At 44.0% G+C, this 22390-nt stretch overlaps 1 protein-coding gene across 1 annotated transcript in view; it reads right to left on the bottom strand.

The window, feature by feature from the left end:
- The window catches only part of LOC135393791 (cell adhesion molecule Dscam1-like), a 384001-nt gene that overhangs the window by 127670 nt on the left and 233941 nt on the right, over window positions 1-22390 (bottom strand). The gene's annotated exons all lie outside the window — the stretch shown is intronic.

The following is a 22390-nucleotide window of genomic DNA, read 5'->3' as shown; positions in this document are numbered from 1 at the left end:
ATGGTAAATAGCTTATGGCAAAACTCAGTCGTTTCCGAGGAAACCAACCCTAGTCGTACCACAAAAGCGGACTTCAGCGTGCGTAAAATTAACTACCCCTTCAAGAGCGCCCAACTGCAGTGAAGCTAGCTTTATGGCACCATCGCGATTTCGTCAGGTTCTTTTCACGAACTACTTTTGGTGTAGTTCTGCATAGTTTTTATTACATTCGCCAGAAAGCACAAGTAACCGTGGAGCGTGGGAAAGGGAAAAAAGAAGGAAATGGTGAGAAGATTAGAGAGCACTTCGGCTACACTCTTAAAAAAAAGGGTGTACTTTAACTCCTTTCCTTGCCACATATATAACACCCTCTTGGAGAGTACAATTACGCTCAAAAAGGTGTCTCCTCACTCCCTCAAGGGAGTAGCATAACACCTTTCTCCCTACTGGAGAATAATATTACTGGAGAATTACTCCCCGGCAGGGAGAAGGTGTTATGCTACTCTCTTGAGGGAGTGAGGAGACACCCTTTTGAGCGTAATTGTACTCTCCAAAAGGGTGTTATATATGTGGCAAGGAAAGGAGTTAAAGTACACCCTTTTTTCAAGAGTGTAGTTAACGTGTAATTCGTTCTTGTTATCATGCTTATTATTTTACTTTATTTGCGCGTATCTTTTCTCATCACAAACGAAAGCTGTATGAAGCTGGTATATCATCTCTCTCTCTTCCTATGATTTAGATGGCCCTTCTTGTTTAGAAGTGTACGTGACAGGAAGCACGATTCTGTAGAAAGTGCGGGTAAATATAATGTCAGTGACGTTATGACACATAGCGCAGAGAGCGCTGCTAAGCGGCAGCACACGTTGAACCCACTTCACCGTTCAATGTCAATTTCAATATTTGTAAATCAACATATATTTTCCTCCTCTTCACCATAAAGTGCTGAACTATCACACACGTAGAAGCGCACGCGGGCACGTATAAAATAAAATGGGACGAAAATGGCCTTCCCAAGAAAGAAAGGCTAGCCGCCCGGGCCCAGCATTCCACCCTACGAATTTCCACAAAAGCACACCTCCATCACGACACCGGAAATAGAGGCGCAAGCGGACGTACCGGAAATGGGTCGACGACATTTTTGTGTGCCCGGAACGCGCATACCGGAAGGAGATTTCTCTTTTCATCAACGAAAAAGCACGAAAGAGATTCGTCTACGAAACACAACCGTTCTGAACGTGTCCACTTTTCCTTGATGCTTCGGACCAGCCACTTGGGCATCCTTATTCCGCTTTCTTTTTGCGCTTTTTTTTTTCTTCTTCTTCTTACTATGCCCATGATATAGCGAACCATAATAATGTATTATGTATACTTTTTAAAAGAAAGCGGACAGGATGGACAAAATGGGTCGCCGTTCCTCTCAGCCCTCATGTGTGAAATATGGAGGCGCGACATCAGAATTTCGCCTTGTTTATGGTGGGCCACGTATCAGAATATCAAGCAGAGACACTTTATTATGTAAGCGAATGCGGTCCAGAAATTGTACGTTCAACTGGTACATATGGAATAGATGTGGCTACGTGGAAATATCACACCGAGACTTGGGAGCTGCAGTAAAGGAGCTTTTATGCTTTAGATTTGTCTTTTTAAACACGTATATCCAGGGTGTGTGTGTGTGTGGGGGGGGGGGGGGGGTACTTTCCGAGCCTTTCGATGGACGCCGTGGTTTTTTTACCGTCTCTACAGGCCTTTGAATGTCGCTTCATTGCTGCCGCACAGCGCATGACGTGGATTATGTATTCACGCCTTGTCATTTTTACGAGCATAGTACTCGTGACAGGGTACCGTGTAAGTTTCTTCTTTTATAGCCCAATAAACTGGGTCCCTTCTACGCATAAATACAAACGTTGTAAATGCCAGACAGCCATAATGGCGCTGCGATCAATAATATTTTCGTTCGTTATCCACCTGTTCAAAACGCCCACATTACCGAAATTGTATGGGCCTCTGTTTTTCCGAATTTCAATTATCCTCCTAGCGCTCACTAATTAATATTCATAGCATTATCTAGTTCTAGTTAGTTAGGCAGTTAATCTCCTTTTTTTTGCAAAAAAAAAAAAACTTTCAACATACTTCAGATTTTCATTATTATATTTTTTAAATCCTTATCGGAGCATTAATTACACGTAAACACGCGAGCCACGGTTGATTAGTTCTTTTTTCATGCTGCTGCGTTGTGCGCTTTACAATAACGTTTTCGAATCGATGCTGCCAACCTGCAACATCATAAAGCACTACTGGAATTACTTTTTTTTTTTTTTGCTTATTTGATAGGGAGGTAAAAATGTTGATAATGTGGCACTATAAGTGTGTCAAGAGGTTGTAACCAGCACCAATGGTCCTACTTTCTGGTGCCGCTCTTTTTGAAATTTGATATTCATAAATGGCTCGTCGAACAGCGCTTGTGATGCGCGTGCAGTAAATAACATAAACATAGCTCGCTACAACCAGTAACGGCAACGAGCAGCTTAAGAAAAAAAAATCGACGTTGGCTGAATGAATAAAATGAGAAATCAATGAACAAGCAAACACACGGATAAAGAGTCCTAATAGATAGGGGGCACAACATTGCAGGACTCTTTTCCACAATTGGAAATACAGAAAACAAGAACAGGAAGGTTCAAAGGCCCGTTTCGCAATCTCCACTCTGACAAAATAGAGTGACGCGGGAGTAACAGGCCCCATGTTACTCCATTTTCACTCCTCGCTTCAGCCAATTACTCCACCTTGCTCCCAGTATTTGGCAAATAACTCTCTCAGCGCAAATAGTTACTCCCCCGTTCTGCAGACATTTTTATTTCGGGGTACGTTAAAGGCCCTTGGGCACTACATAACGGACATGTCAGATTGTAGCGCATTCAACAAAACTGCACGACCAGAAGCGAAAATATGCACGCGCGCAACGTCGGCCAGCGGTCGAATTTAGCATTCCCTTCCATTGCCCGAGGCTTTAAGGCCCTTTGAAAACATGGCGTGCTAATGTTCGCAACAAACTTGTTTATTTTAATATCTGCACCATGCGAGAGATTTGAAACAGGTGCGGCTGCTACGGTCCACATTCCAAAGACGCTCAAACCTCGGCAACAGTGAAGAACAAATGAGCACGAAAAATTCATTCCATGCACAAGTGTGGACCAGACGGGCCTGTTTCACTAACGCCTCCTCGGTTCATTTGAACAGAGATCAACGGTACCTTAACTTGAAACTTCACTAAAGGGAGTTATTGTCAGTGTAACATTAATTACGCCACCAACTAACAGTTGGAAAACGAATGCATGAGTTGCAAAAACGAATTGAGTGTTAACTTCAAGTTTAGCAAACCTTGATCTCAGTGAAAAGTTAACCAGCGTTGGTGAGATCGGCCCACACACGCGTCAATAAGCCGTCCTTGCTTCCCGTCGTGATATATAAGCTGCTTAGGTACAGATCCATGATGCGGAAAGAGCAGGTGTCAGTCACGCGAAAGGGCTGATCGTTAAACAAAAAGGAGGCGTCGGGACAGCAGTTCGTCCCTTGCGTTCAGAACGGTGTCACACGTGTTCCTTCTATTCTAGCAATCTTGTACCGACACTTACCCCACGCAGGTGAGAAGGTATATGTTGGACTAACCACGTGACTCAGTGTCTGTCCACTCACGAAGCAGCAATAAGGTGTGGGCTAGCATATGGGTCCATAACCACGTGCGCCTCAACCCCAATTATTTGAGACATGAACCAATAAGGTCGCTCCACGGACGATAGGGGAGAGAACTTCACCTTCACTTGCATAGCGTATATAGCAAAATCTTCTTCCTTGTAAGGAGAAAGGGAGTTGCCTCAGGACAGAAGCTGACGACAGGCGGCTTCTGTCCTGAGGCAACTCCCTTCCTACGTCTCTACCGGTTCGCTGGATTTCTACCCATCTTCTTCCTTTTAAGTACTTTTAGTATGAGCGTTTAACTAGTGCACAAATTGCACAGTCCGATCGCATGACTTTTTGCCAACACTCGAAATGGTAAACTCCGTATTACAAAATCGAAAATCGTGAACTGGTGTCGGAGCTGTTCGATGCATCTGCTCCGAGCTGCATGTTTCTTGCGTTACAAAGGTAGATTCCCATCTCGCGTGCATATTATTTCTGCTTGGATGATTCGGCTTGAGTGCTAAATTCCTTGTCTCGGAAAATGGTGGTACCATTAACTTCGTGGTGATCACAATCAGAAACTGTTTTGTCTACCTCTCGGCATACCTCGGCAAGACTCACTCATGAGCATGCTCATTCATGCTAACTCATACTAACTCATGCTGAATGTGGCGAATGAGTTGAGCATGAAGAGCTGAACAGACAGTGAGTGAGCAAACGGAGTGAGCGGTAACGAAACCCTCCGGACTACAGCGGGCGCTTTGTAGATCACCCAGACTAGTACCACTAAGTAACCCCCTCCCCAATATCAATCGAAACATCGTAGTAGTCCATTGAGGTCTTCTCGATATCCTGAACAGTTGCAATAATAGCATAACACCATGAGCTGAGGGCAGTCTCATGGTCAAAACGCCTGCAGCTGCTACACGAAGGAACGCATATTTGAGAAAATTCACACTCATGAGCATGCTCACTCATGCTCAACGTAACGAATGAGTTGAGCATGAGTGAATAACGGAGAGCTGAACGGGGAGTTAGTGAGCATGAGTGAGCAGCGGTCACAAGTGCAAACCTCTGCCTCCGAGGGCATTGAAGTTCTAAGCCTATATTTTAATGATGCAACACAGTAAAACGTAGCCTACGTGTTGTCCTTCAATAAGCCGCTCTGGCCGTGTTATTTTTAGTCCGTCCAACTCCAAGCCACTCGGCATTTCACATGTTTACGTAATTACTTACGTGGACGATTGATAGCAAGTTGATATGCGCCAATCGATGGTAGGATATTCGTATCGAGCATTTGTTTGACAGTACTATCTGCAAAGGTGCACCAAGCACGCATTTCTTGTCAGTACAGGAACGATAAAATATCTGAACAAAAAGACAAATGCACGTGACAAGATTCGAAATTGAATGAGAATGATGGACATCCCACTTCAGGTAGAGTAACAAGCTATAACAACAACAACATATATATTCTGATGATGGGGAGGTTTTCCACTCTACGCTACCCCATAGCTAGGGGGTCTAATATGAGTTGTGACAATGATGAGTGATGAAGCTATAAAACTGACTCTTACCCCACACGAAGCAAGTAAACAGGGACGATGAGCATGCAGCAGACACAATAGGTGTGTGGGCGTTCGTGCTGTCGCAATGAAAGCCTTGCAGTGCACCTTCGCAGGAATACCCAGTTTGCAAACGCTGTCGGCCTGACTGCTACCATATGGTTCTTCTTTGGGCTATGTCCACGTCGTGTCAAAGTTATGGCAAACAGCACATCAATAAACCCTTGGTGTATGGGAACGTGAAATAGCATCTCTTCTTTGGCCCTCCTGTCGACCAACTCCCACATCACCACCAGCAATGGGATAGAGTATCGCCCCTGGCAGTGAAACTCCTCATTCATCATCTCAAAATAAAGTTGTTCTTGTTCTGTCGACCGAGGTTTCTGGTTATTAGTGCATTTGATTTTGTTTTAGTTTAGTCTGTCCAGGTTACGTTATCTGAGAGTGCCAGTAAAACGCTCGTGTTAGGGCTTCCCGATTAACTAACTTATTACGAGACCCAATTCACATAAATACACATTGCTAAAAATGAGTCATAACACAGCCAATCAATAGACGTAAATACTATATAAATGATTTATAGAAAACACGTGCTAACCAAAAGCAAATATAAAGCACATAGGATCGAATATACGGTATATTTCATTTATATGACGGACGGATTTAGATGACCGATGGAAGGTGGTGTGTACCACACATTAATGACACGCAAATAAATTATATAGATGTAACTGAAATAATTAAAATAAATATGAATATGTCCGACATAAACGATGGAGAAGAATAAAGGGAACCATGAGGATATGGCTCAAAAACAACTACTATCCAGAAATGTCTTCGATAAGAAAGACTCGTCTACAAGCTCATGTCAACATTCCTGGCCGTGTTCGCAATGCAACGCGTGTAATGGGACCACTGAAACGAATCATAACATTACTCTCTCTCTCTCTCTCTCTCTCTTTTTTCGCAGAAATAAAATCGGGATGACGTTCAAAGGTCCCAGAAGGAAACGCAAACGAATGTCGCAGAGAAACAACATCCAAAGTACCGGCTGTCAACCGAACGTTTAGGCTGCTCTCCCCAGCTGGACGTTCGGTTCCTTTCGCCCTTCCGTTACCCGCACAGTCGTTTTTGACACGGCAGACACCAACGTGACCGTCGTCCCCCTGGTGGCAGCCGGCCGCGTCAGTCGTCCTGGCTCAGTAATTCACTTAATTAAAACCTGTCTCGGGCTGCTATCTCGTTGAGAACAGGGCTTGGTGTGCTCTCCGATAAGGGGAGTGACAGCGCATTCCTACTGCTGTTCCGGGAAGCGGGTTCAAGTATGTGTGTGCGTGTGTGTGTGCGTAACAAAATATGTTGGATTATTTGAGATACATTGTTCTAGTGGCTATGGGAGAGTGTCGAAACTTTGGGTTAAGCACGGTTAACAGACGTAATAAAAAAAATCAAAACACTGAGACTACTGTTTATTATCGCACAATTTTCGTGCAGTGGACACGTTCATTTGACATTTCAATTCATCGAAATATCAAATTGAAAATTGAAGCCACAGTTGCTCCGCGGCGCTGACACAGAATAAAAATGGATTTTATCTCTTCAAAGAGTCTACAGCAACTGGTGTTTCCTCTCAATTCGGTCAAGTGCCCGCGTTACTTCGTTTTCAGAAAGGAGTTCATCCATCAGCTGGCCTGCATATACGCCATCTTGTCAGATGCCTAATGGTGTCACATTACTAAATATAACCTCCCAAGTGTAACAGGCATCAGAGCCTTCGTCACGGACCCTTTCGATCCGCATTGAGCCAATGCTCATCGAGCTCAATGCGGATCCGGCGCTGCTACACGGACACTTTCGAGCAGGATCGAACTCCGATCCTGCTTAACCCGATCCAGCTCGTTAAACGGGATCGAGATTCTCAAGACAGCTGGAACACCGCCATTGGCATCCTCGAAGTCAGCGAATTTGTAGTGGTAAACAAAACATTGCATTAATTTGCAAATATTCCTATACAAGCCCATGAAATTTCACGGTTACTGTTTCAGTCTAGGTATGAGGGGCGACTGCGGTTGCTGATTTGTTTAATCTCCACCACTCTCGACACCGCGGTCCCCATAAAGCTAGTAAGCAGCACAATGCGGAAGAGGGTGCGGTTATTCTCGACCTTTTAGGAACATACTGGTCAGTCACAGCGTACTGTCTAGGGGCTGTTAGTGCCGCCTGTCGACAAGCCAACCTTTCGATACGCATAGAGTTGGACCGTGTAGCAGCATCGCGCACCGAACGCTCTTGAGAAACTCGATGCTGATCGGATTCAATCCGCATTGAAAGCGCCGTGTGACAGGGGTGTTATACGACTAGAAAACAGATTCAAGCAACTCTAAGAAAACAATTGCTAGATTGGTAACATTACAGCTTCTAGTCCCCTACCACATATTACTCCTGGTTTAGTCTACTGTCTCTCTCTAGCACCGCAAATATTCTCCAAACTTTGCATAAACTTCTGTTCTCTGGATGAACTTGTGGAAATGCATCTAGTCTATCACATCACAGCCATCACCATCGCATGGATTTCGTAAATTTTTTTCATGTGCTACGCAACTAGTTTCACTGACTCATGCCCTTGCTCTTATCCTTGACCACAGCTCCCATTGCGTCTTTTTAGATTTCGCTAAAGCATTTGATAAAGCATTCTCATTCTCTGCTCCTGTACAAACTAAGCAAACTTAGTATTGATAAGAAAATCTTAGTATGGATTGAACAGTTTCTTTCCTGCCGCGTTCGATTTGTATCTATCAATATCATGATTCATCTTGTCTTCCGGTTACCTCTGGCGTGCCGCAAGGTTCTGTACTTGGTCCTTTGTTATTCCTAATCTATATTAACGATGTACCTGGCTTTGTCAAATCGTCCCTCAGATTGTACGCCGACGACTGCGTTGTGTATCGCGAAATCAAGACAACCGGTGACATTGAACAGCTTCAGGCCGACTTAACAGCGATCTCATTATGTTGTTAGAAATTGTCAATGGAATTTAACATCGCCAAATGTAAACACATGAGAATAACCCGTAAACTGTCGCCAGCAGAGCCATACTGCATTGATAACGTGCCACTTGAGCAGGTATCTTCTTATAAGTACTTAGGTGTAATCCTGTCTACAAACCTCTCATGGAAACCACATGTTAGCTACATGATAAATAAGGCCAATCGTACGCTCGGACACCTTAAACGTAGCTTCTCTCGTGTCCCTAGTAACCTTAAACTAAACTTGTACAAGTCGCTGATTAGAGATCATCTTGAGTACGCATCAGCTATATGGAGCTCTAGTAATCGTACCCTGATTAACGCATTAGAGCAAGTGCAGAACCGAGCCGCGCGATTCATTCTCTGCAACTACCATCGAACATCCAGGGTGACACTAATGAAGAATCATTTATCATTACAGTCATTACAGTCTCGACGAGACTTTTCTAGCATTTCTCTGTTTCATAACATTTATTTTCGCAGCATGTCGCTAAAAAACGAACTTGTTTCTTCTGCACATTATATATCCTTGGGAGTAGATCATTCTCACATAGTGTTTGTTCCCATAGCTGCAACTAACACACTGGCAGATTCGTTTATTCCGCGCACAGCACGTAGGTAGAACCACCTTCCTTCTTGTGTTTGCAACATTAGCCCTATCACACATTTCAACAATGCACTTAGTGAGTATTGTATTTGATTATACCTGCTTTGATACATGTGCTTTGTTCCATGCCATACGCTTATTTGTCCACGATACCTGCATTTAAATCAACTGCATTTCTTGTTCTTTTTTTTTTTAATTATATGTGTGTATGGCTATTTTCAGTGTAGTACCCACTCCCCTCTGTAATAAAGAACCCTGAGGGTAAATAAATAAATAAATAAATAAATAAAACGTCAACATCAAACGGACGCACAGTGCTCTCTTTTTTCCCCTCAGGGTGTACAAGGTAAAATTAGTTTGATATTAATATTGCAAAATAAGTTTCTGACAAAAAATCGCAGAGTAGCTGATTAAAGATTACTCAACTAACTTGTATTCATCCTTCGAGGGCCACTACTGCCAGCGCTAACATAGATAACTTCCGTGGCCTTCCCCGCCTTAATGCAACTTTGAAACGTTACATTAATACTATGCCGGCTCCTTTCGCAACGAGGGTTTTAATTATGGAGCGAAAGGAACATCTGTCGTCTCTGATATTCAGCATTGGAGATGACGTTGAATAAAGAAGAATAGAAGAAGGTTCACATAACATATTCAATACTTGTACTAGACGCAAAGGAGAACATTTGTAACACGGCATTCATGAAGACGACGGGATGAAAGCGTTCCCGAGAGCTGTTGTCGATTTATCGCTCTGCCCCGCGAGCGCAGAAATCGTTTATTCTTTATTGGCGGTGGCTATACTGCATGTTTCAGCATTGACGTTCAGTGGCACGACAGCCACTTGAGAACGGCCACGCGCTGTAGAGCTTTGGTCAGAATGGGAAACTTCGTTTGAGTGACATCTACATAAGAAACAATATCTGCTGCGATGAGGTGGCACAAGTTGAGATGATTTGATCATTATGGTCATTGTAAGTATAAAAAAGGAGAGCATGGATTAGGACCAATACCTCCACAGATTAGGACGAACAATGTGGTAACTTACAGATTATGTGTTACTATTCGCGGCACTATATTAGAAGGGTGTGCTCAGATGGCGACATTCCGCATGGCTTATTTACCATACCATACCATACCATACCATACCATACCATATAAACTGGCTCCTCCTCCGCATTGCTACCGCCCAGCCGACGACGATAGCAACGTGGGGTAGATAAACATCGCTTGCAGCACCGTGTGTCGGAGATTTTTCGGCGCAAGTTCATGTGACTGTTTTTGATTGATTACGATGTTGGTGACTACCATAAAATCATTATCGTATTATCATCCGTTAATTAATTAATCATCATCCGTATCAATTTGTGGGCAGTGTTGGGTAAAGTGACCGCAGCACAGGTGATCCTAGCGATCCCTCACTTGGTTTCATTTTTGTAATTGTAATCAAATAAACATTGTATTGTTTGTACCGCCGCCAACTCTAGCTGACGCGCGTACATTAGGTATCCTTATCTCGGATAAATATGCGACACGACAGTGAATTCTTCTGGGGTAGTCGAATTAGATTAAGCGGAGAGAAATGAGAGTGTAATGGACGTTTCCATCTATAATATTAACAATTTGCAGTAGTCTGTTTGTGGTGGCTGTGCTGACGCTTTACTGTAGCGAACGCAACAGGGAACGTCATGTCGGGTTTGTTTGTTAGTATGTGTGTACGAGAGGAGAGAGGACAGCGGGAGAGAGTGACAGATAGGGTGGTAGGTTTACCTTATGCGCTGACTTCAGGGCAGTCTTTGGAAGTAACTTAGTGAGCAATTCACAAGTAACTGCAATTCATGACACTTTCTCCGATTGATACTTTCATGGTGAATACCAGACGGCGACAAGTAGTGAACAAAGATGCAACTAGTTTCTGACATTACATAGACGAACAAGGAATTCTAAAGTAACCGTAGCCAGACAGCGAGCCGCTACAGTCACTTGAAAATTGCGTGCTTGACTCTCCAATTTCAGAAACCTGTCGCATCTTTGTTCACTACCTGCCGTCGACTGGTATTTCAAGTTATTAAGGTAACTAACAAACTAGCTAGCTAGCTAAGGTAACTACGTTACTTCCAGAGATCATGGGGAACTGTGCCTACTGCTGTCTCGAAAGGCTGCAGGAAAGCCCAGGAAGAACCTCACACAGCAGAGTACGCTGTGGGATTCGATCCTCCACCTCCAAGTTTGAGAAACACTTATAAAAGAAGCGGTAAACGTCAAGAATAAATGCCAGTATGAACTATAAAGCATAACTGAGCGTAATATAAGTACACGCCGCACAAGCTCTATTCGCATATTGATTTTGATCGCGTACCTGTGCCATTACAAGCGGTTCTCCAGACGAATTTTTGCTATCGCGTGATCGTCGTCAGCGTAGATTATTGGCAATTTCGTGATTACCTGCGATAATTAATTGAGCGACGAACAGCACATGGGCTGAGTCGAACGTTCGTTAATAGCGTTGGAGCGTGCAGCTAATAGCGTGCATAATGCAGACGCTAATATCAATCTTAAGCTAGACACGGTGCGTCACCGGATGAATTAAACTCTGCTCAAAGTAAGCAATTAAATAGTAACCGACATATGAAAATATTCTATATGGGATATCAGATACCAGTCGGGCTACGACACGTGCACCACGCAAAAAAAAAAAAAAAAAAAAATGAAGGAGTTACTTTTAAGTCGACCTTGGAGCAGCTTCGCGAGGTCGCGTATCGTGACACCAAGTACGTATATCATACAAGATTCATCATGTTTCATTCCATCACTTTTGTATCACATATTTAATTGCAGTATTTAATTGCAACGATGGGTAATAGGCATTTCGGACGCGACACACGAAGGTAATGGGACATAAGCGTGTGAGGGAAGTCTTGCTGGGTCACGTGAACCTGCAACTATAAGTTTGCGTGTATAGCTGCGTCTGCATTGATAACCCAGGAAATGCGTAAATATAGTTAAACAAAAATCATGCACTCCACATGTCTCTCGACACTAAGGCCTAATATCAAGACATGTTAGGTTAGGTGAAGTTAGGTGTAGTAAGGAAAATATGGAGATGTTCGCTTCTACGACCTAGGAGCCGACTACTCGAAATCCCTTTGGGTGTACCTGAGCGCATGCACTTGTGTAAACAACAGCAGCACTTGTATATTGTTCACATAAGTTTCTACTTGTGCGAACCCTCCCACCCACCAAAAATACTTCTCACGTGCTGTACTCGCAAGTTCGCTATTCACTATTTACAGGTTCGCTATTCAGAAGTCCACTATTCACAATTATCCACGCAAGTGTGAACACTTACCTTACTTGTTTGTTTGTTAGTGTGAGTGTGCGTGTGTTAATGTATGGAAGGAGATGCGATGTCCATAAAAACTTTCGCCACAGCTCCAAATGGGAGTACCTCGCGCAGTCAGCGCACCGTAGGTTTCCTCAAGTTTAATGGAGGGCAGTCTAGGACTAATCTGCCCAGGGCAGCTCGAAGACCGCATCGATGTGAAAAGTGTCGAGGTCAAAATGCTTTTTCATCCAATACATTGTCCTGCGTGACCCAATAACTCTCTCGCTTCACTGTTATCAATACGAAAGCCGCTCTGCGCCAATCTCGTTTGCGTTTTACTTTGACGTCCAGAAGTAACAGATGACGTGCAGGAGGCTCTTTCTAGGATGCTAATGGCAAATATTTTACTCTTACCTGACGTTTTGTACCTCTCTCTTTCACTTGACAAAATATGCACTCAAAACATAAATGGCTGTTATGACCTGTACGTTCCAACCATAACCTCAAATAACAAATCAGTATATCGTACTATATAGCCTTATCACGGTGAATATTGAACGTCTGATAAATCTCATACTCTATATAACTGTCTTGAACGTAAGTCATATCAACCACGCCAACGTTTACCTCCACGTTCTTCGCTCGAATCTTGAGAGACGGAACATTTCGGAGAAGAATTTCAACATATGCAGCGCAGACGTCCTATACCTTCCTACGCATTTGTTTCGCCATACTAACGCTCTACGCAAGCAGAAGTTACTTATACAGGAAGAGAAAAAAAAGTTGAGTAGCAGAGAATAGTTATAACGTCTATTCCCGACGAAGATTGATGTTCTCCTGCGAGATCATATGCGAACCAATAAAACTCCGGCTCCAGGGAGGGCTTACTGTTGAATAAACCCTTGCTACGCTATCGTAGTTCTAAGGAGCAGCGTGAGATCTTCTTTGGTATTTTCATTTTGCACGATACACTTCAGTTTATGTCTCTAAGGAGATTAACCTGGAGTACTCCAGCAGTGTTCGATTCGTACTAAACCGTGTACTTCTGTGTCACGAATGCATAGTTCGTACCGCTGGAAGATTATAACGATGCTTCAGTGCGCTATCATTAGCTGCTTGTCGAATTTCGATATTTTTTTCTCCATATTTTTCGATCATTTTTATCTCTCCATATTTTTCATTTATATCCCATCTCACTTTCCGACCAGACATTTCAAGTCATCAAATCTTATCCGTATGCTGTGATCGTAGTTCCATCCATACTGTTGACATTAGACATATCGTATTACTGCTTTACTCCCATCAATTATGTATTAGACCTGCTCAGCCAGATGCATATATTATAATTCGGGGTGTTTGCGTCGCGAGACAACTGCGATCATGAGCGACGCCACAGTGGGTCGGGTCTGTGGATTCATTTTGCCCACCTGAGGGTTGTTTAACGTGTGCCGAAATCCCGACAAACGGCACACCACTTTCTAAGCAGCACACAATATTGGACACATATTGGCTGGGCGTTGGCGATACAGGTCAAGTATGGGAACCGACTGAGAGCATGGTCCTTTGAGCGAAATCACGCGCCCTACAACTAACGCGCATTAGCGACACTCGGATCGGACGTTTCAATCGGGCAAATATGTCGGTGGTTCCTCTAATGGCAATGGAATTCCGGCAGGTCAAGTTAAAAAACGCAATGTTTGATGAGGAAGAATGTATCTTCTGTAACGCGAGGTGCTTTCAAGTTACTGCAGCTTACGCTTGTTCCACCCTCCAGTTGGCAATACACTCGTATGGTGATGCTGCCGAGGACCGTGGTAATTTGGTGGAAGGGTAAAGTTGCTTCGACACACCATCTTCTGCGAGGGACGTTAAATGTGGTGCACCGTGTGTCGAGATTTCGGCGCACGTTAAAATCGCACGTCGGCAAAATTAATGCACAGACCCGACCACCGTGGTGTCGCTCATGATCGCAGTTGTCTCGCGACGTAAAGCCCCAAATTATCAAATTATCTTATTATTAGGCTCTAGTTTTCGCGTTCATATCGGGTACGTCAAGCGTACTGATTCATAGTGCATTATTTCTGCAGAGCGCATTCTGGTGATGTGTTTTTACTTTTTTTTTTTCATTAAACATATCCCCCCTTTTCCCGTGCATGCGTCCATCACCAGTCGCCCCCGGTCTCCTGTAAAGCGTGCTTTCACTGCCCTAACTCAGTGTCTGTAGGAGAAGTAGCCAAACACTATGTCGCATCCCTGGACTTCTAAGTGATAGTGAAGTGCTTGACTCCCACTGGTTCAACGTTAACTCCCCAAACTCAGGTCATTCACTCAATGTGACTTTTATTATTCTGAGTTAGCGCCACGAAGCAACTGTAGCTATGAGCTGAGTACAGATGTACACAGATGGAGAGAGGACAGCAGTTAGGAGTGGGAGACGGAGGGGGTTAGTATGCGTCCTGGTCCGACTTCAGGGGGAACTGTGCCGACATTCGTCTGGAAAGTCTTTGGAAAAACCCGGGGAAAACCTCAGACAGCACAAAGCTAGCGGTAGAATTCGAAACCACCACCTCCCAGTCTTCAGTACGACCTTGGCTACCACCAACGAGCGGGACGCCTTAACCCACTTGGCCATGCCGCTGGTTCATATTCCAAAATATATTCCAACTCGCTCGCATATTACGTTTATGTTCGAAGGTACTTTTCCTTCCGGTTATAGCTGCAGACACATGAACACACAACTCCTGGAATTCCATCCTTCCAACGATTCTGAGGGCATCCACAAGACAAAAATCGTTCTCCAAGTTACGTGTTCCCTATCGCTGCAGTCTTCGAGCTTCCCGTGTACCCCTTCACCCACGTTACGACCAACCCCACTGTTTGTCGTCAGAGTAGAGCACCACTTCGAAACAAACCGCCCTCATATCTTTCGTTGCATGTGCAATGCCCACGCTGCAGACAGTTGTTATGGTCACGTATTCGCATTACAATCTTTTCCTTTTTTTTTTGTCAAATGGTAGGTACTTCACTGAAGCATACGCCGTATTCCACTGTGGAATAGAGACGATCAATAGTGGCTTTCCCAAATGGTGGTGCTATCGTGTTCGGTTAGGAACAGAAGTAATTTATATAATAGGGCCAAAACGCACTTGAATGTTTGTGGTAGTTGAAGAACGTGTCGTTTACTGATACCGGAGGACGGGTTAGAAAATGACGAGGTAATGGTCTGGTGTAGACGCATACGAAGAAGGGGTGGGAGCGTTGAAGCATTGCGCAGTACAGCTAAAAGGTGTAAGATTATTGGGAGAGGTGATATCTGTCTATTTCGGCAGGAAAAGTCAGCCAGAAAGGACGACTTTCTATTTCTTGGTAAATAATGGTTGGGCATTTGCTGATCTTTTTGCGCCGGTGACAATTCAGAAACATTCTATCGTTAAGCCAGCTAAGTTCCGGTGGTCGTGCAATAAAGGTAACTTAAAGGGGTTGAGAAACCACTGGATAGAACTTTGTCTCTGGCAGGGACTGTACGCCTCACTCCACGCACTTGGTACACAAAGTCAAACATCTCCCACATCGTATTATTTTTTTTATGCTACAGAGTTTTAAAACTCTCCCATTTTCGAGGCCCTCGCCCACCGTAGCGCCAAGCTGTGCCTAGCAGCTCCATGAAATAGGCGGGAAGTGACGCTTTGACCCAGGTCCCCCAAACTCACCTCGGAAAAGCGTGCAACGAAGAAGGTCGCCACTAGATACCCCACTGTTGCCGTTCCTGATCACTTCAGCGCGCTAAGTTTAGCGGCAAAATGTTTTTGTTGTTTCTGCGAATGAATCTAGTCTTTATATGTCCAAATAAAACACGTATAACAACTTTCTGTGTCGTGTTTCACTTTTTGGTCCCGTTTTTAAACGTGTTGAGCGATCGGAAGGATCTAGTGCACGGCTGCGTGCATCACATAGGGTACCAGGCGCCGCAGGCGCAGTCGTCCATTTCTCCTTCGGTGACTTGGTCTGGCTTGGATTGTGCTTCAACTGGATCTTTAGCGCGCTACAATCAAACGCAAGCCAACGTCTGGTAACAATGGGGTATCTAAGGGCGGCCTCCGGCATTGCACGCATCGGGATAGGAACAAATACACGGGAAAATGGCGACCTTGGGGGACCTGCTTTGACCGGTTGCTCTATGTCTCTACGTCATAGCGCTTCCGCTCATTTCCGCTTCCGTTCAGAGCGCTTCGCCGAATCCCAGCGTCCCTGTTTACAGGCGTCGTCATGAGGACGGGGAAACTACGCACTTCCGTTGCGCGCTCGGTACTACGTCGTACCGAAATCGGGCGTGGAGGAGGCGAGCCAAGAGTGAAAAGATGTCCTCATATTCAAAGTACCATAATTCCGTGACGCGGGAGCGCAACGTGAAGGGGTTTCGACGGAGATGTTTGGCACCCATACAGCATCTACATTTCAACCATAACTTCGTGTAATATTAAGGAATGGATTTTCGTTAATATTGTTGCTGACTATTACCAGGTGACACCTAAAATGCTCGTGACATGTCGCTGGAGTATTTTGCTCTATGATTACTATGAACTGTTTTGCTGTCACACCTTCGTTTTCCTGTACTTCGACGAATGCGTAAAGCAGCAAAGCAGCAGAAATCATTAAAGTTCGTTCGTTCGTTAGTAGATGGGCAGGTTGGTACATAATCCGTCGATGCAGCGAAATAGGAACGAGGGTCAGCGAACCATTAAAGTCTTCATAGACAGCTGAAGATGAATGAGGGGTACCAAAGTTCGTGTCGACGTCATGTGTTTGATGGATGTGACGTCGCGGAGCGAATGACGTCACGAAATATTAAAAGTGTTACTAACGATGTGATTTTTGCAGCATTCTTCCCATGAGGTAGTATTCATAGTCCACTTCCTCGGGATGTGTGCAATAGCACGCATATATTTAATGATTTTGTATAATCGCCTGTTACGATGGCACGGCCATATAATTATGACAGAATGGAGAGGGACAGGTAAAGCTTCTGCTTTGCAGCATATGAATATGTGCTGTGAGGGGCACGACGGTAAAGGCTTTCTAACTTTCTGCTCAGTGCCCTGTATTCCTCAACGTGTCCTCATATTCTAACAACTACATTCACGCATAGCAGAAGAGGAAAGTACTGAGGAAAAAAAAAGAAGAAACAAAGATAATATCTAAAAACGGAGCCAAAAAAGGGCAACAGAGACCGAGATGAGCGTGAAGAGAGAAATCCATAGGGAATGAAATAGAGAGAAAGAAGACTGGGGATGCAATAAGGAACACGAACAGGAGAAGAAAGAATGTTCGGCTGAGGATAAAAGCGGGTGCCTTCAATTTCATTCATGGCTGTTCTGAGGTCTCAGCATAGCGCGACCGGAAAGATATATACATCGCAGATAAGGGAAAGGGAGGAAGCATGAAATGAAGAGGCCGGTTTTGCATCTCAAATTCAGCCCAGCCTCGTATAGGGATCAAGGGATGACGCGAGGGAAAAGAAAGTGTACAAGGGACAGAACTTTGCGCAGCGGTGGAAAGGCAAATAGGGGAAACACGCGAGGAAGCTATCGGGAGAAAAACGAAGGCGGGGTCAGTTTGGGAATGCGGGAATTGAGCTGGTGGCGTGTTGTTTGGGCGAAGGTGAAGGCATATCCTGCCGCACGAAAGGCCTCCACCTTGAGATAATATTCGTGTGTCGTCATTCTATTGTAATGCACGCCGTACTTTGGGCACTAGAAGGGCTGGAGGAGTTTCGACGAGTGTTTCTAGTGTGATGCTATGTTATGAGAATGATACATAGGACGGCGCGCATCACCATTGTGCAGAGTTTATTGGACGGGTATAATAATCTGTATACAGTTCAGAGTGGCATGATCGTGCATAAAAGCATACAGGGATGGGTAGTGGTTCGGAGAACGCACACTCGTGTACAGCTTACAGCACGCCGGATACACACGTAAGCGAGGACATTTTAAAAATAGCAAATTATAAAGTGTGGTTAGTTAATTTCCAGCAGGTGAGCCTTAAGGCTGAAAGATAATTATCTTCCAAAATTATCCTAGTTATGCCTATTGGACATCGTGGGGTTGCATTTGTTTTGCTTTTTTTTTTACTTTCTCTTCTATTCACCTATTCACCTTCTCCCCTATTGGAGTAGCCTGTCGGGACTCACATCTCCGTCATTTAATTTTTTCAATGAGTTAACCAATAAATCAGTCATTGCCTTTCGTCTATTTTGTTTGCTTTGAGATTGCTAAATATAACCTATAAAAAACGCCTTGAGCTCCCATAAGAAGAAGCGCAATCTCAGCATTGTGATTCACTTTATAGCTATAGTTCTGTACGCAGGCAGCAGGTCAAAACAGATGGTTGCAAGGAGTCATGTTACAAGCTTTTATCTTCACGGTTGGTCGACGAAGTCCTGTCAATCTGTGTATTGTTATCGAGCTTCATATAAAAATGAGAGTACTATCTGTCTATGCCTGCTCGTTTCGATTTCGATTAGGACAGAAAAGTAGAATAGAGTCAGTCAAACAGAATCTTCCACAATTCCGATTTTCCGAGCCACCATCCTTTTCGCTCCAGAGCGTTAAGATTTTCGCGGAACGACTAACTCATGTAGCGTTAATGAATTCAAATTACTTAGTGTTAATGCTTGTTGCCGTCGCGCCGGCAGTAAAACCCCATTTTATGGACGTTTTCACTTCGGTTCATTTACATAGCGAAATACGGCGATGACTATTTCATGACACGCGCTCGCTTAAAGATAGAATGCATTACAACAAGGTCTGTCTCCTCACCTGCTATTTCACTAATATCCTAATTATAGAGTATATGAACTTGAGGTAATGAGTCATCTTTTAGTTACACACTCTGTTCGTGAGTACGTGCGCCTGGTCGGCAGCTATGCTGCTCTCATCGATTTTTATATATAAAAAAAAACAGCAAAGCATAAAGGAAAACACCCGATATAACTGCGCATGCTCATCTTGTCTAGACAGTCATGTAAACTTTTAACTCGCGTTCTCATCAATTTAAATTTAATTTTTGATAGTCTGTATGTGTATCACCTTAAGGCCGAGTAACATATCTAGCGCCCTAAAATTACTAATTTAACACCAGTGTTAAATGTGTTTGATGTTCCTCTATCTGTTAGGTATTCTGTTTTCTAGATATAGGCTGCATTGTTCACATAAACAATTATGTCATGTACCCGCCCATTCAAATTGGGAGTAGATTTACCCGTAAGGCGAGCGTGTGGCGACATGCTGCACGTGCCGCAGGGTAGGACTTTTTTTTTTTTTTGATTGGGTGTTAGCGCCGCGAAGCAACTGTGACTATGAACGGCGTACAGATGTGGACAGATGGAGAGAGGATAGCAGGAAGGAGTGGGGGACAGGGGGGTTAGTATGCGTCCTGGGCCGACTTCAGGGGGAACTGTGCCGACATTCGTCTGGAAAGTCTTCGGAAAACCCAGGGAAAACCTCAGACAGCACAGCCGGCGGTAGGATTCGAACCCACCACCTCCCAGTGTTCAGCACGACCTTGGTTACCACCAACGAGCGGACGCCTTAGCCCACTCGGCCATGCCGCTGGTGCAGGGTAGGACTGGGGATAATTCCGACCACCTGGGGTTCTTTTGACGTGCGCCGGAAATCTCACACGGACACACGGTGCTGTTTCGCCGATCACGAACTTCTAGCATGAAAACCTTTCATAATTTTGTGGTAGAGCTTGTAACGTGTAGCCGCTTCAGATGCTCACGGTCTGAAGTAACCCTAGAGTAACTTAAATACTTTCAGAGTCATCAAACTGTAAATTAATATATTTCTTTAGTAACTCACACGGCTATGATTACGACGTAGTTCACGATTCGTGCTGCGAAAACATTTGCCGCCCCAGACGATGTACTTAAATCAAACTCGCATGTTTTAAAGTAAACACGTAGAACACCGGCGTAAACAATACACATGGATCAGCTTCCTCATATTCGGAAACGTCACTTCCATCATGGCTACTAGCGTGACTGAAGTCACCAGCCCCGACACGTCGCACGAATGTGATACGAAAACTAACAAGGCGGAGAAACTTATACCTCACGGTGAGGCTTAGCTGGCGCTGAACGCGTATGCATATATGCAAATGTGTCGGTTACAAATGCTAAGACTGAGTTCAGAGCGAATGACAGTGTTGTGCGAACTCAAAGCAGGAAACGACCACTTAAGCAAGGAACTTGCCGCAGAATCGTTAAGTACGACACGTTCCCTCTCACAGCTATTAAGAGCCTGCGTTTACAATTTGTTTCGTCGGAACGAGGTGCCTACGGTAAGGGCTATCACCACCCCTTCGAGCGAGTCGGACGATGCGGAGTTGCTGCAACTAGTCGATAGAACAATCTTGCACCTCCTAAACATATTGTGTTCGTAAAAAAAGAGAGAGAAAGAAGGAAAAAGTACAGGAGTAAAATTTGCTTGAAACCATGAAATCGTTGCTGTTCAGGATATTTTATTAACATAATTATCTAATTACGAAAGTAAACTGCCCAGATTACACTTTGCTTTTCACTACCACTATAACAACATAAAATGTTCTGCGTGCACACTATCGTTACAAATATGTCCAACTGCTAAAAATATGTACAATCTGCCATTCGTATGTATAAGATATCAGGCAAAACTCGACTGAACAATTGGTTGTGATTATTGTTATAGGAAAATTTACTGACGACAACATGCACCGCCAAAAACTTGGCGACAGGCACACTAGTTACAATGTGTACGAGCTCTATCTACAGTCAGCACTATTACTAGTTACAATATCTACAGTCATTCCGGCAAATATTTACACATGAAAGGTAAAATGGGATGGGATGATGCGAATTTCCATGAAATCCTGCATCCCATCCCATGAGATCCCGCATCATCTCATGCGAATGAAATTCGCATCATGGTTTGACCAAATTTGGTTTGTATTTTACTAACGAACGGGGGTAAGATAAAGCTGCCGTCGTTGATGAGCACACAACAAAGACCTGCGCCACATATACGTAAAAATCATGCAGCCGAAAAGTATGCTTTCGCCACTGCACCATGGTGCAAGTTCAATTGCAACCGCCGCCTGTCTTCGAAACGGTAAAAACGGTAAACAGATATGAAAGTGGGGAAGGTGGCGTATAGTCCATTGGCCATGCGCGTACGGCGAACATATTCCGACGCAATGCGAAGTCGCGAGGCTTGATCGCTGCTGTACGAAGAGATGTCGAACATTTACGAGCAGTGTTTCGCGCAGTGGAGCAGTCAGTGTCTGAGCTCAACATCGCATCCCAATGAAACATCGAAAATATTCGACTGTAACCGGAATTTTGCGCCCGAAAGACGACCCGAAACCTTCCCGTATCCAACAATACATTCCAAGAAGAAGAAGAACAGCGACAACTTCATTGCGAGATGAAGAATGGGGAGCTTGAAGAAGTGAAGAATGGGGAGCTTGAAGAAGAAGAAATGTCTCGCATCTGGCCGCAAATATGACAAAGTACGCATTTTTCATTCATTTTCACGTGAAATACGTCATACTCATAAACTGCATATGTCAAATATGACGCGAAATATTTGTGAAATTTATATATTTAAATATATAAATAAACGTGAAATATATGAAAACATGCAATTATGCGCCCCATACAACCCTTCTAATCGGTCGCAAGCAAAAACCAAAGGACGTTTTTTTCTGTTTTTTTTTTCCCTGTCCAGATAGGAAACCGTATAGGGGAAAAGACATGCATTTGCATGAAAATTCGCACTCTAGATATCACTAACCATAACAAAACAGAACGGGACATGGATAACTCAGCCGAACTCTGTTTTGCTTGATAGTAACCTCAGTAAAATTAATTCTTATTACTGGTGTAAGCCACGTCACACGTGGCCCTGAAATTTACTCCCCAAAGCCCATCAAGGTAGTTTTATTAGTCCGAAATTTTCGGTGTCATCAGACATCGCAGCGCCATACACAGCATCAAATTTCACTCCTGAGGGCTCCACAGTGCGTATCCTAAAAGAATGCCGGTGTAGGATGATCCCGAAACAATCATGTAGAATGCTACTACAAACTGTGTTACCCTTTACGTTAGACACACACATATCAGCAAATTCACGTTCCAGTTGACGGCCTTTCCAAATGTCCAGGTCCATTG

Source organism: Ornithodoros turicata, chromosome 5, assembly GCF_037126465.1.
Source record: "Ornithodoros turicata isolate Travis chromosome 5, ASM3712646v1, whole genome shotgun sequence".
Classification (NCBI taxonomy): domain Eukaryota; kingdom Metazoa; phylum Arthropoda; class Arachnida; order Ixodida; family Argasidae; genus Ornithodoros; species Ornithodoros turicata.
The sequence above is the reverse complement of the archived record's forward strand: the minus strand, read 5'-3'. Positions and strand labels throughout refer to the sequence as shown.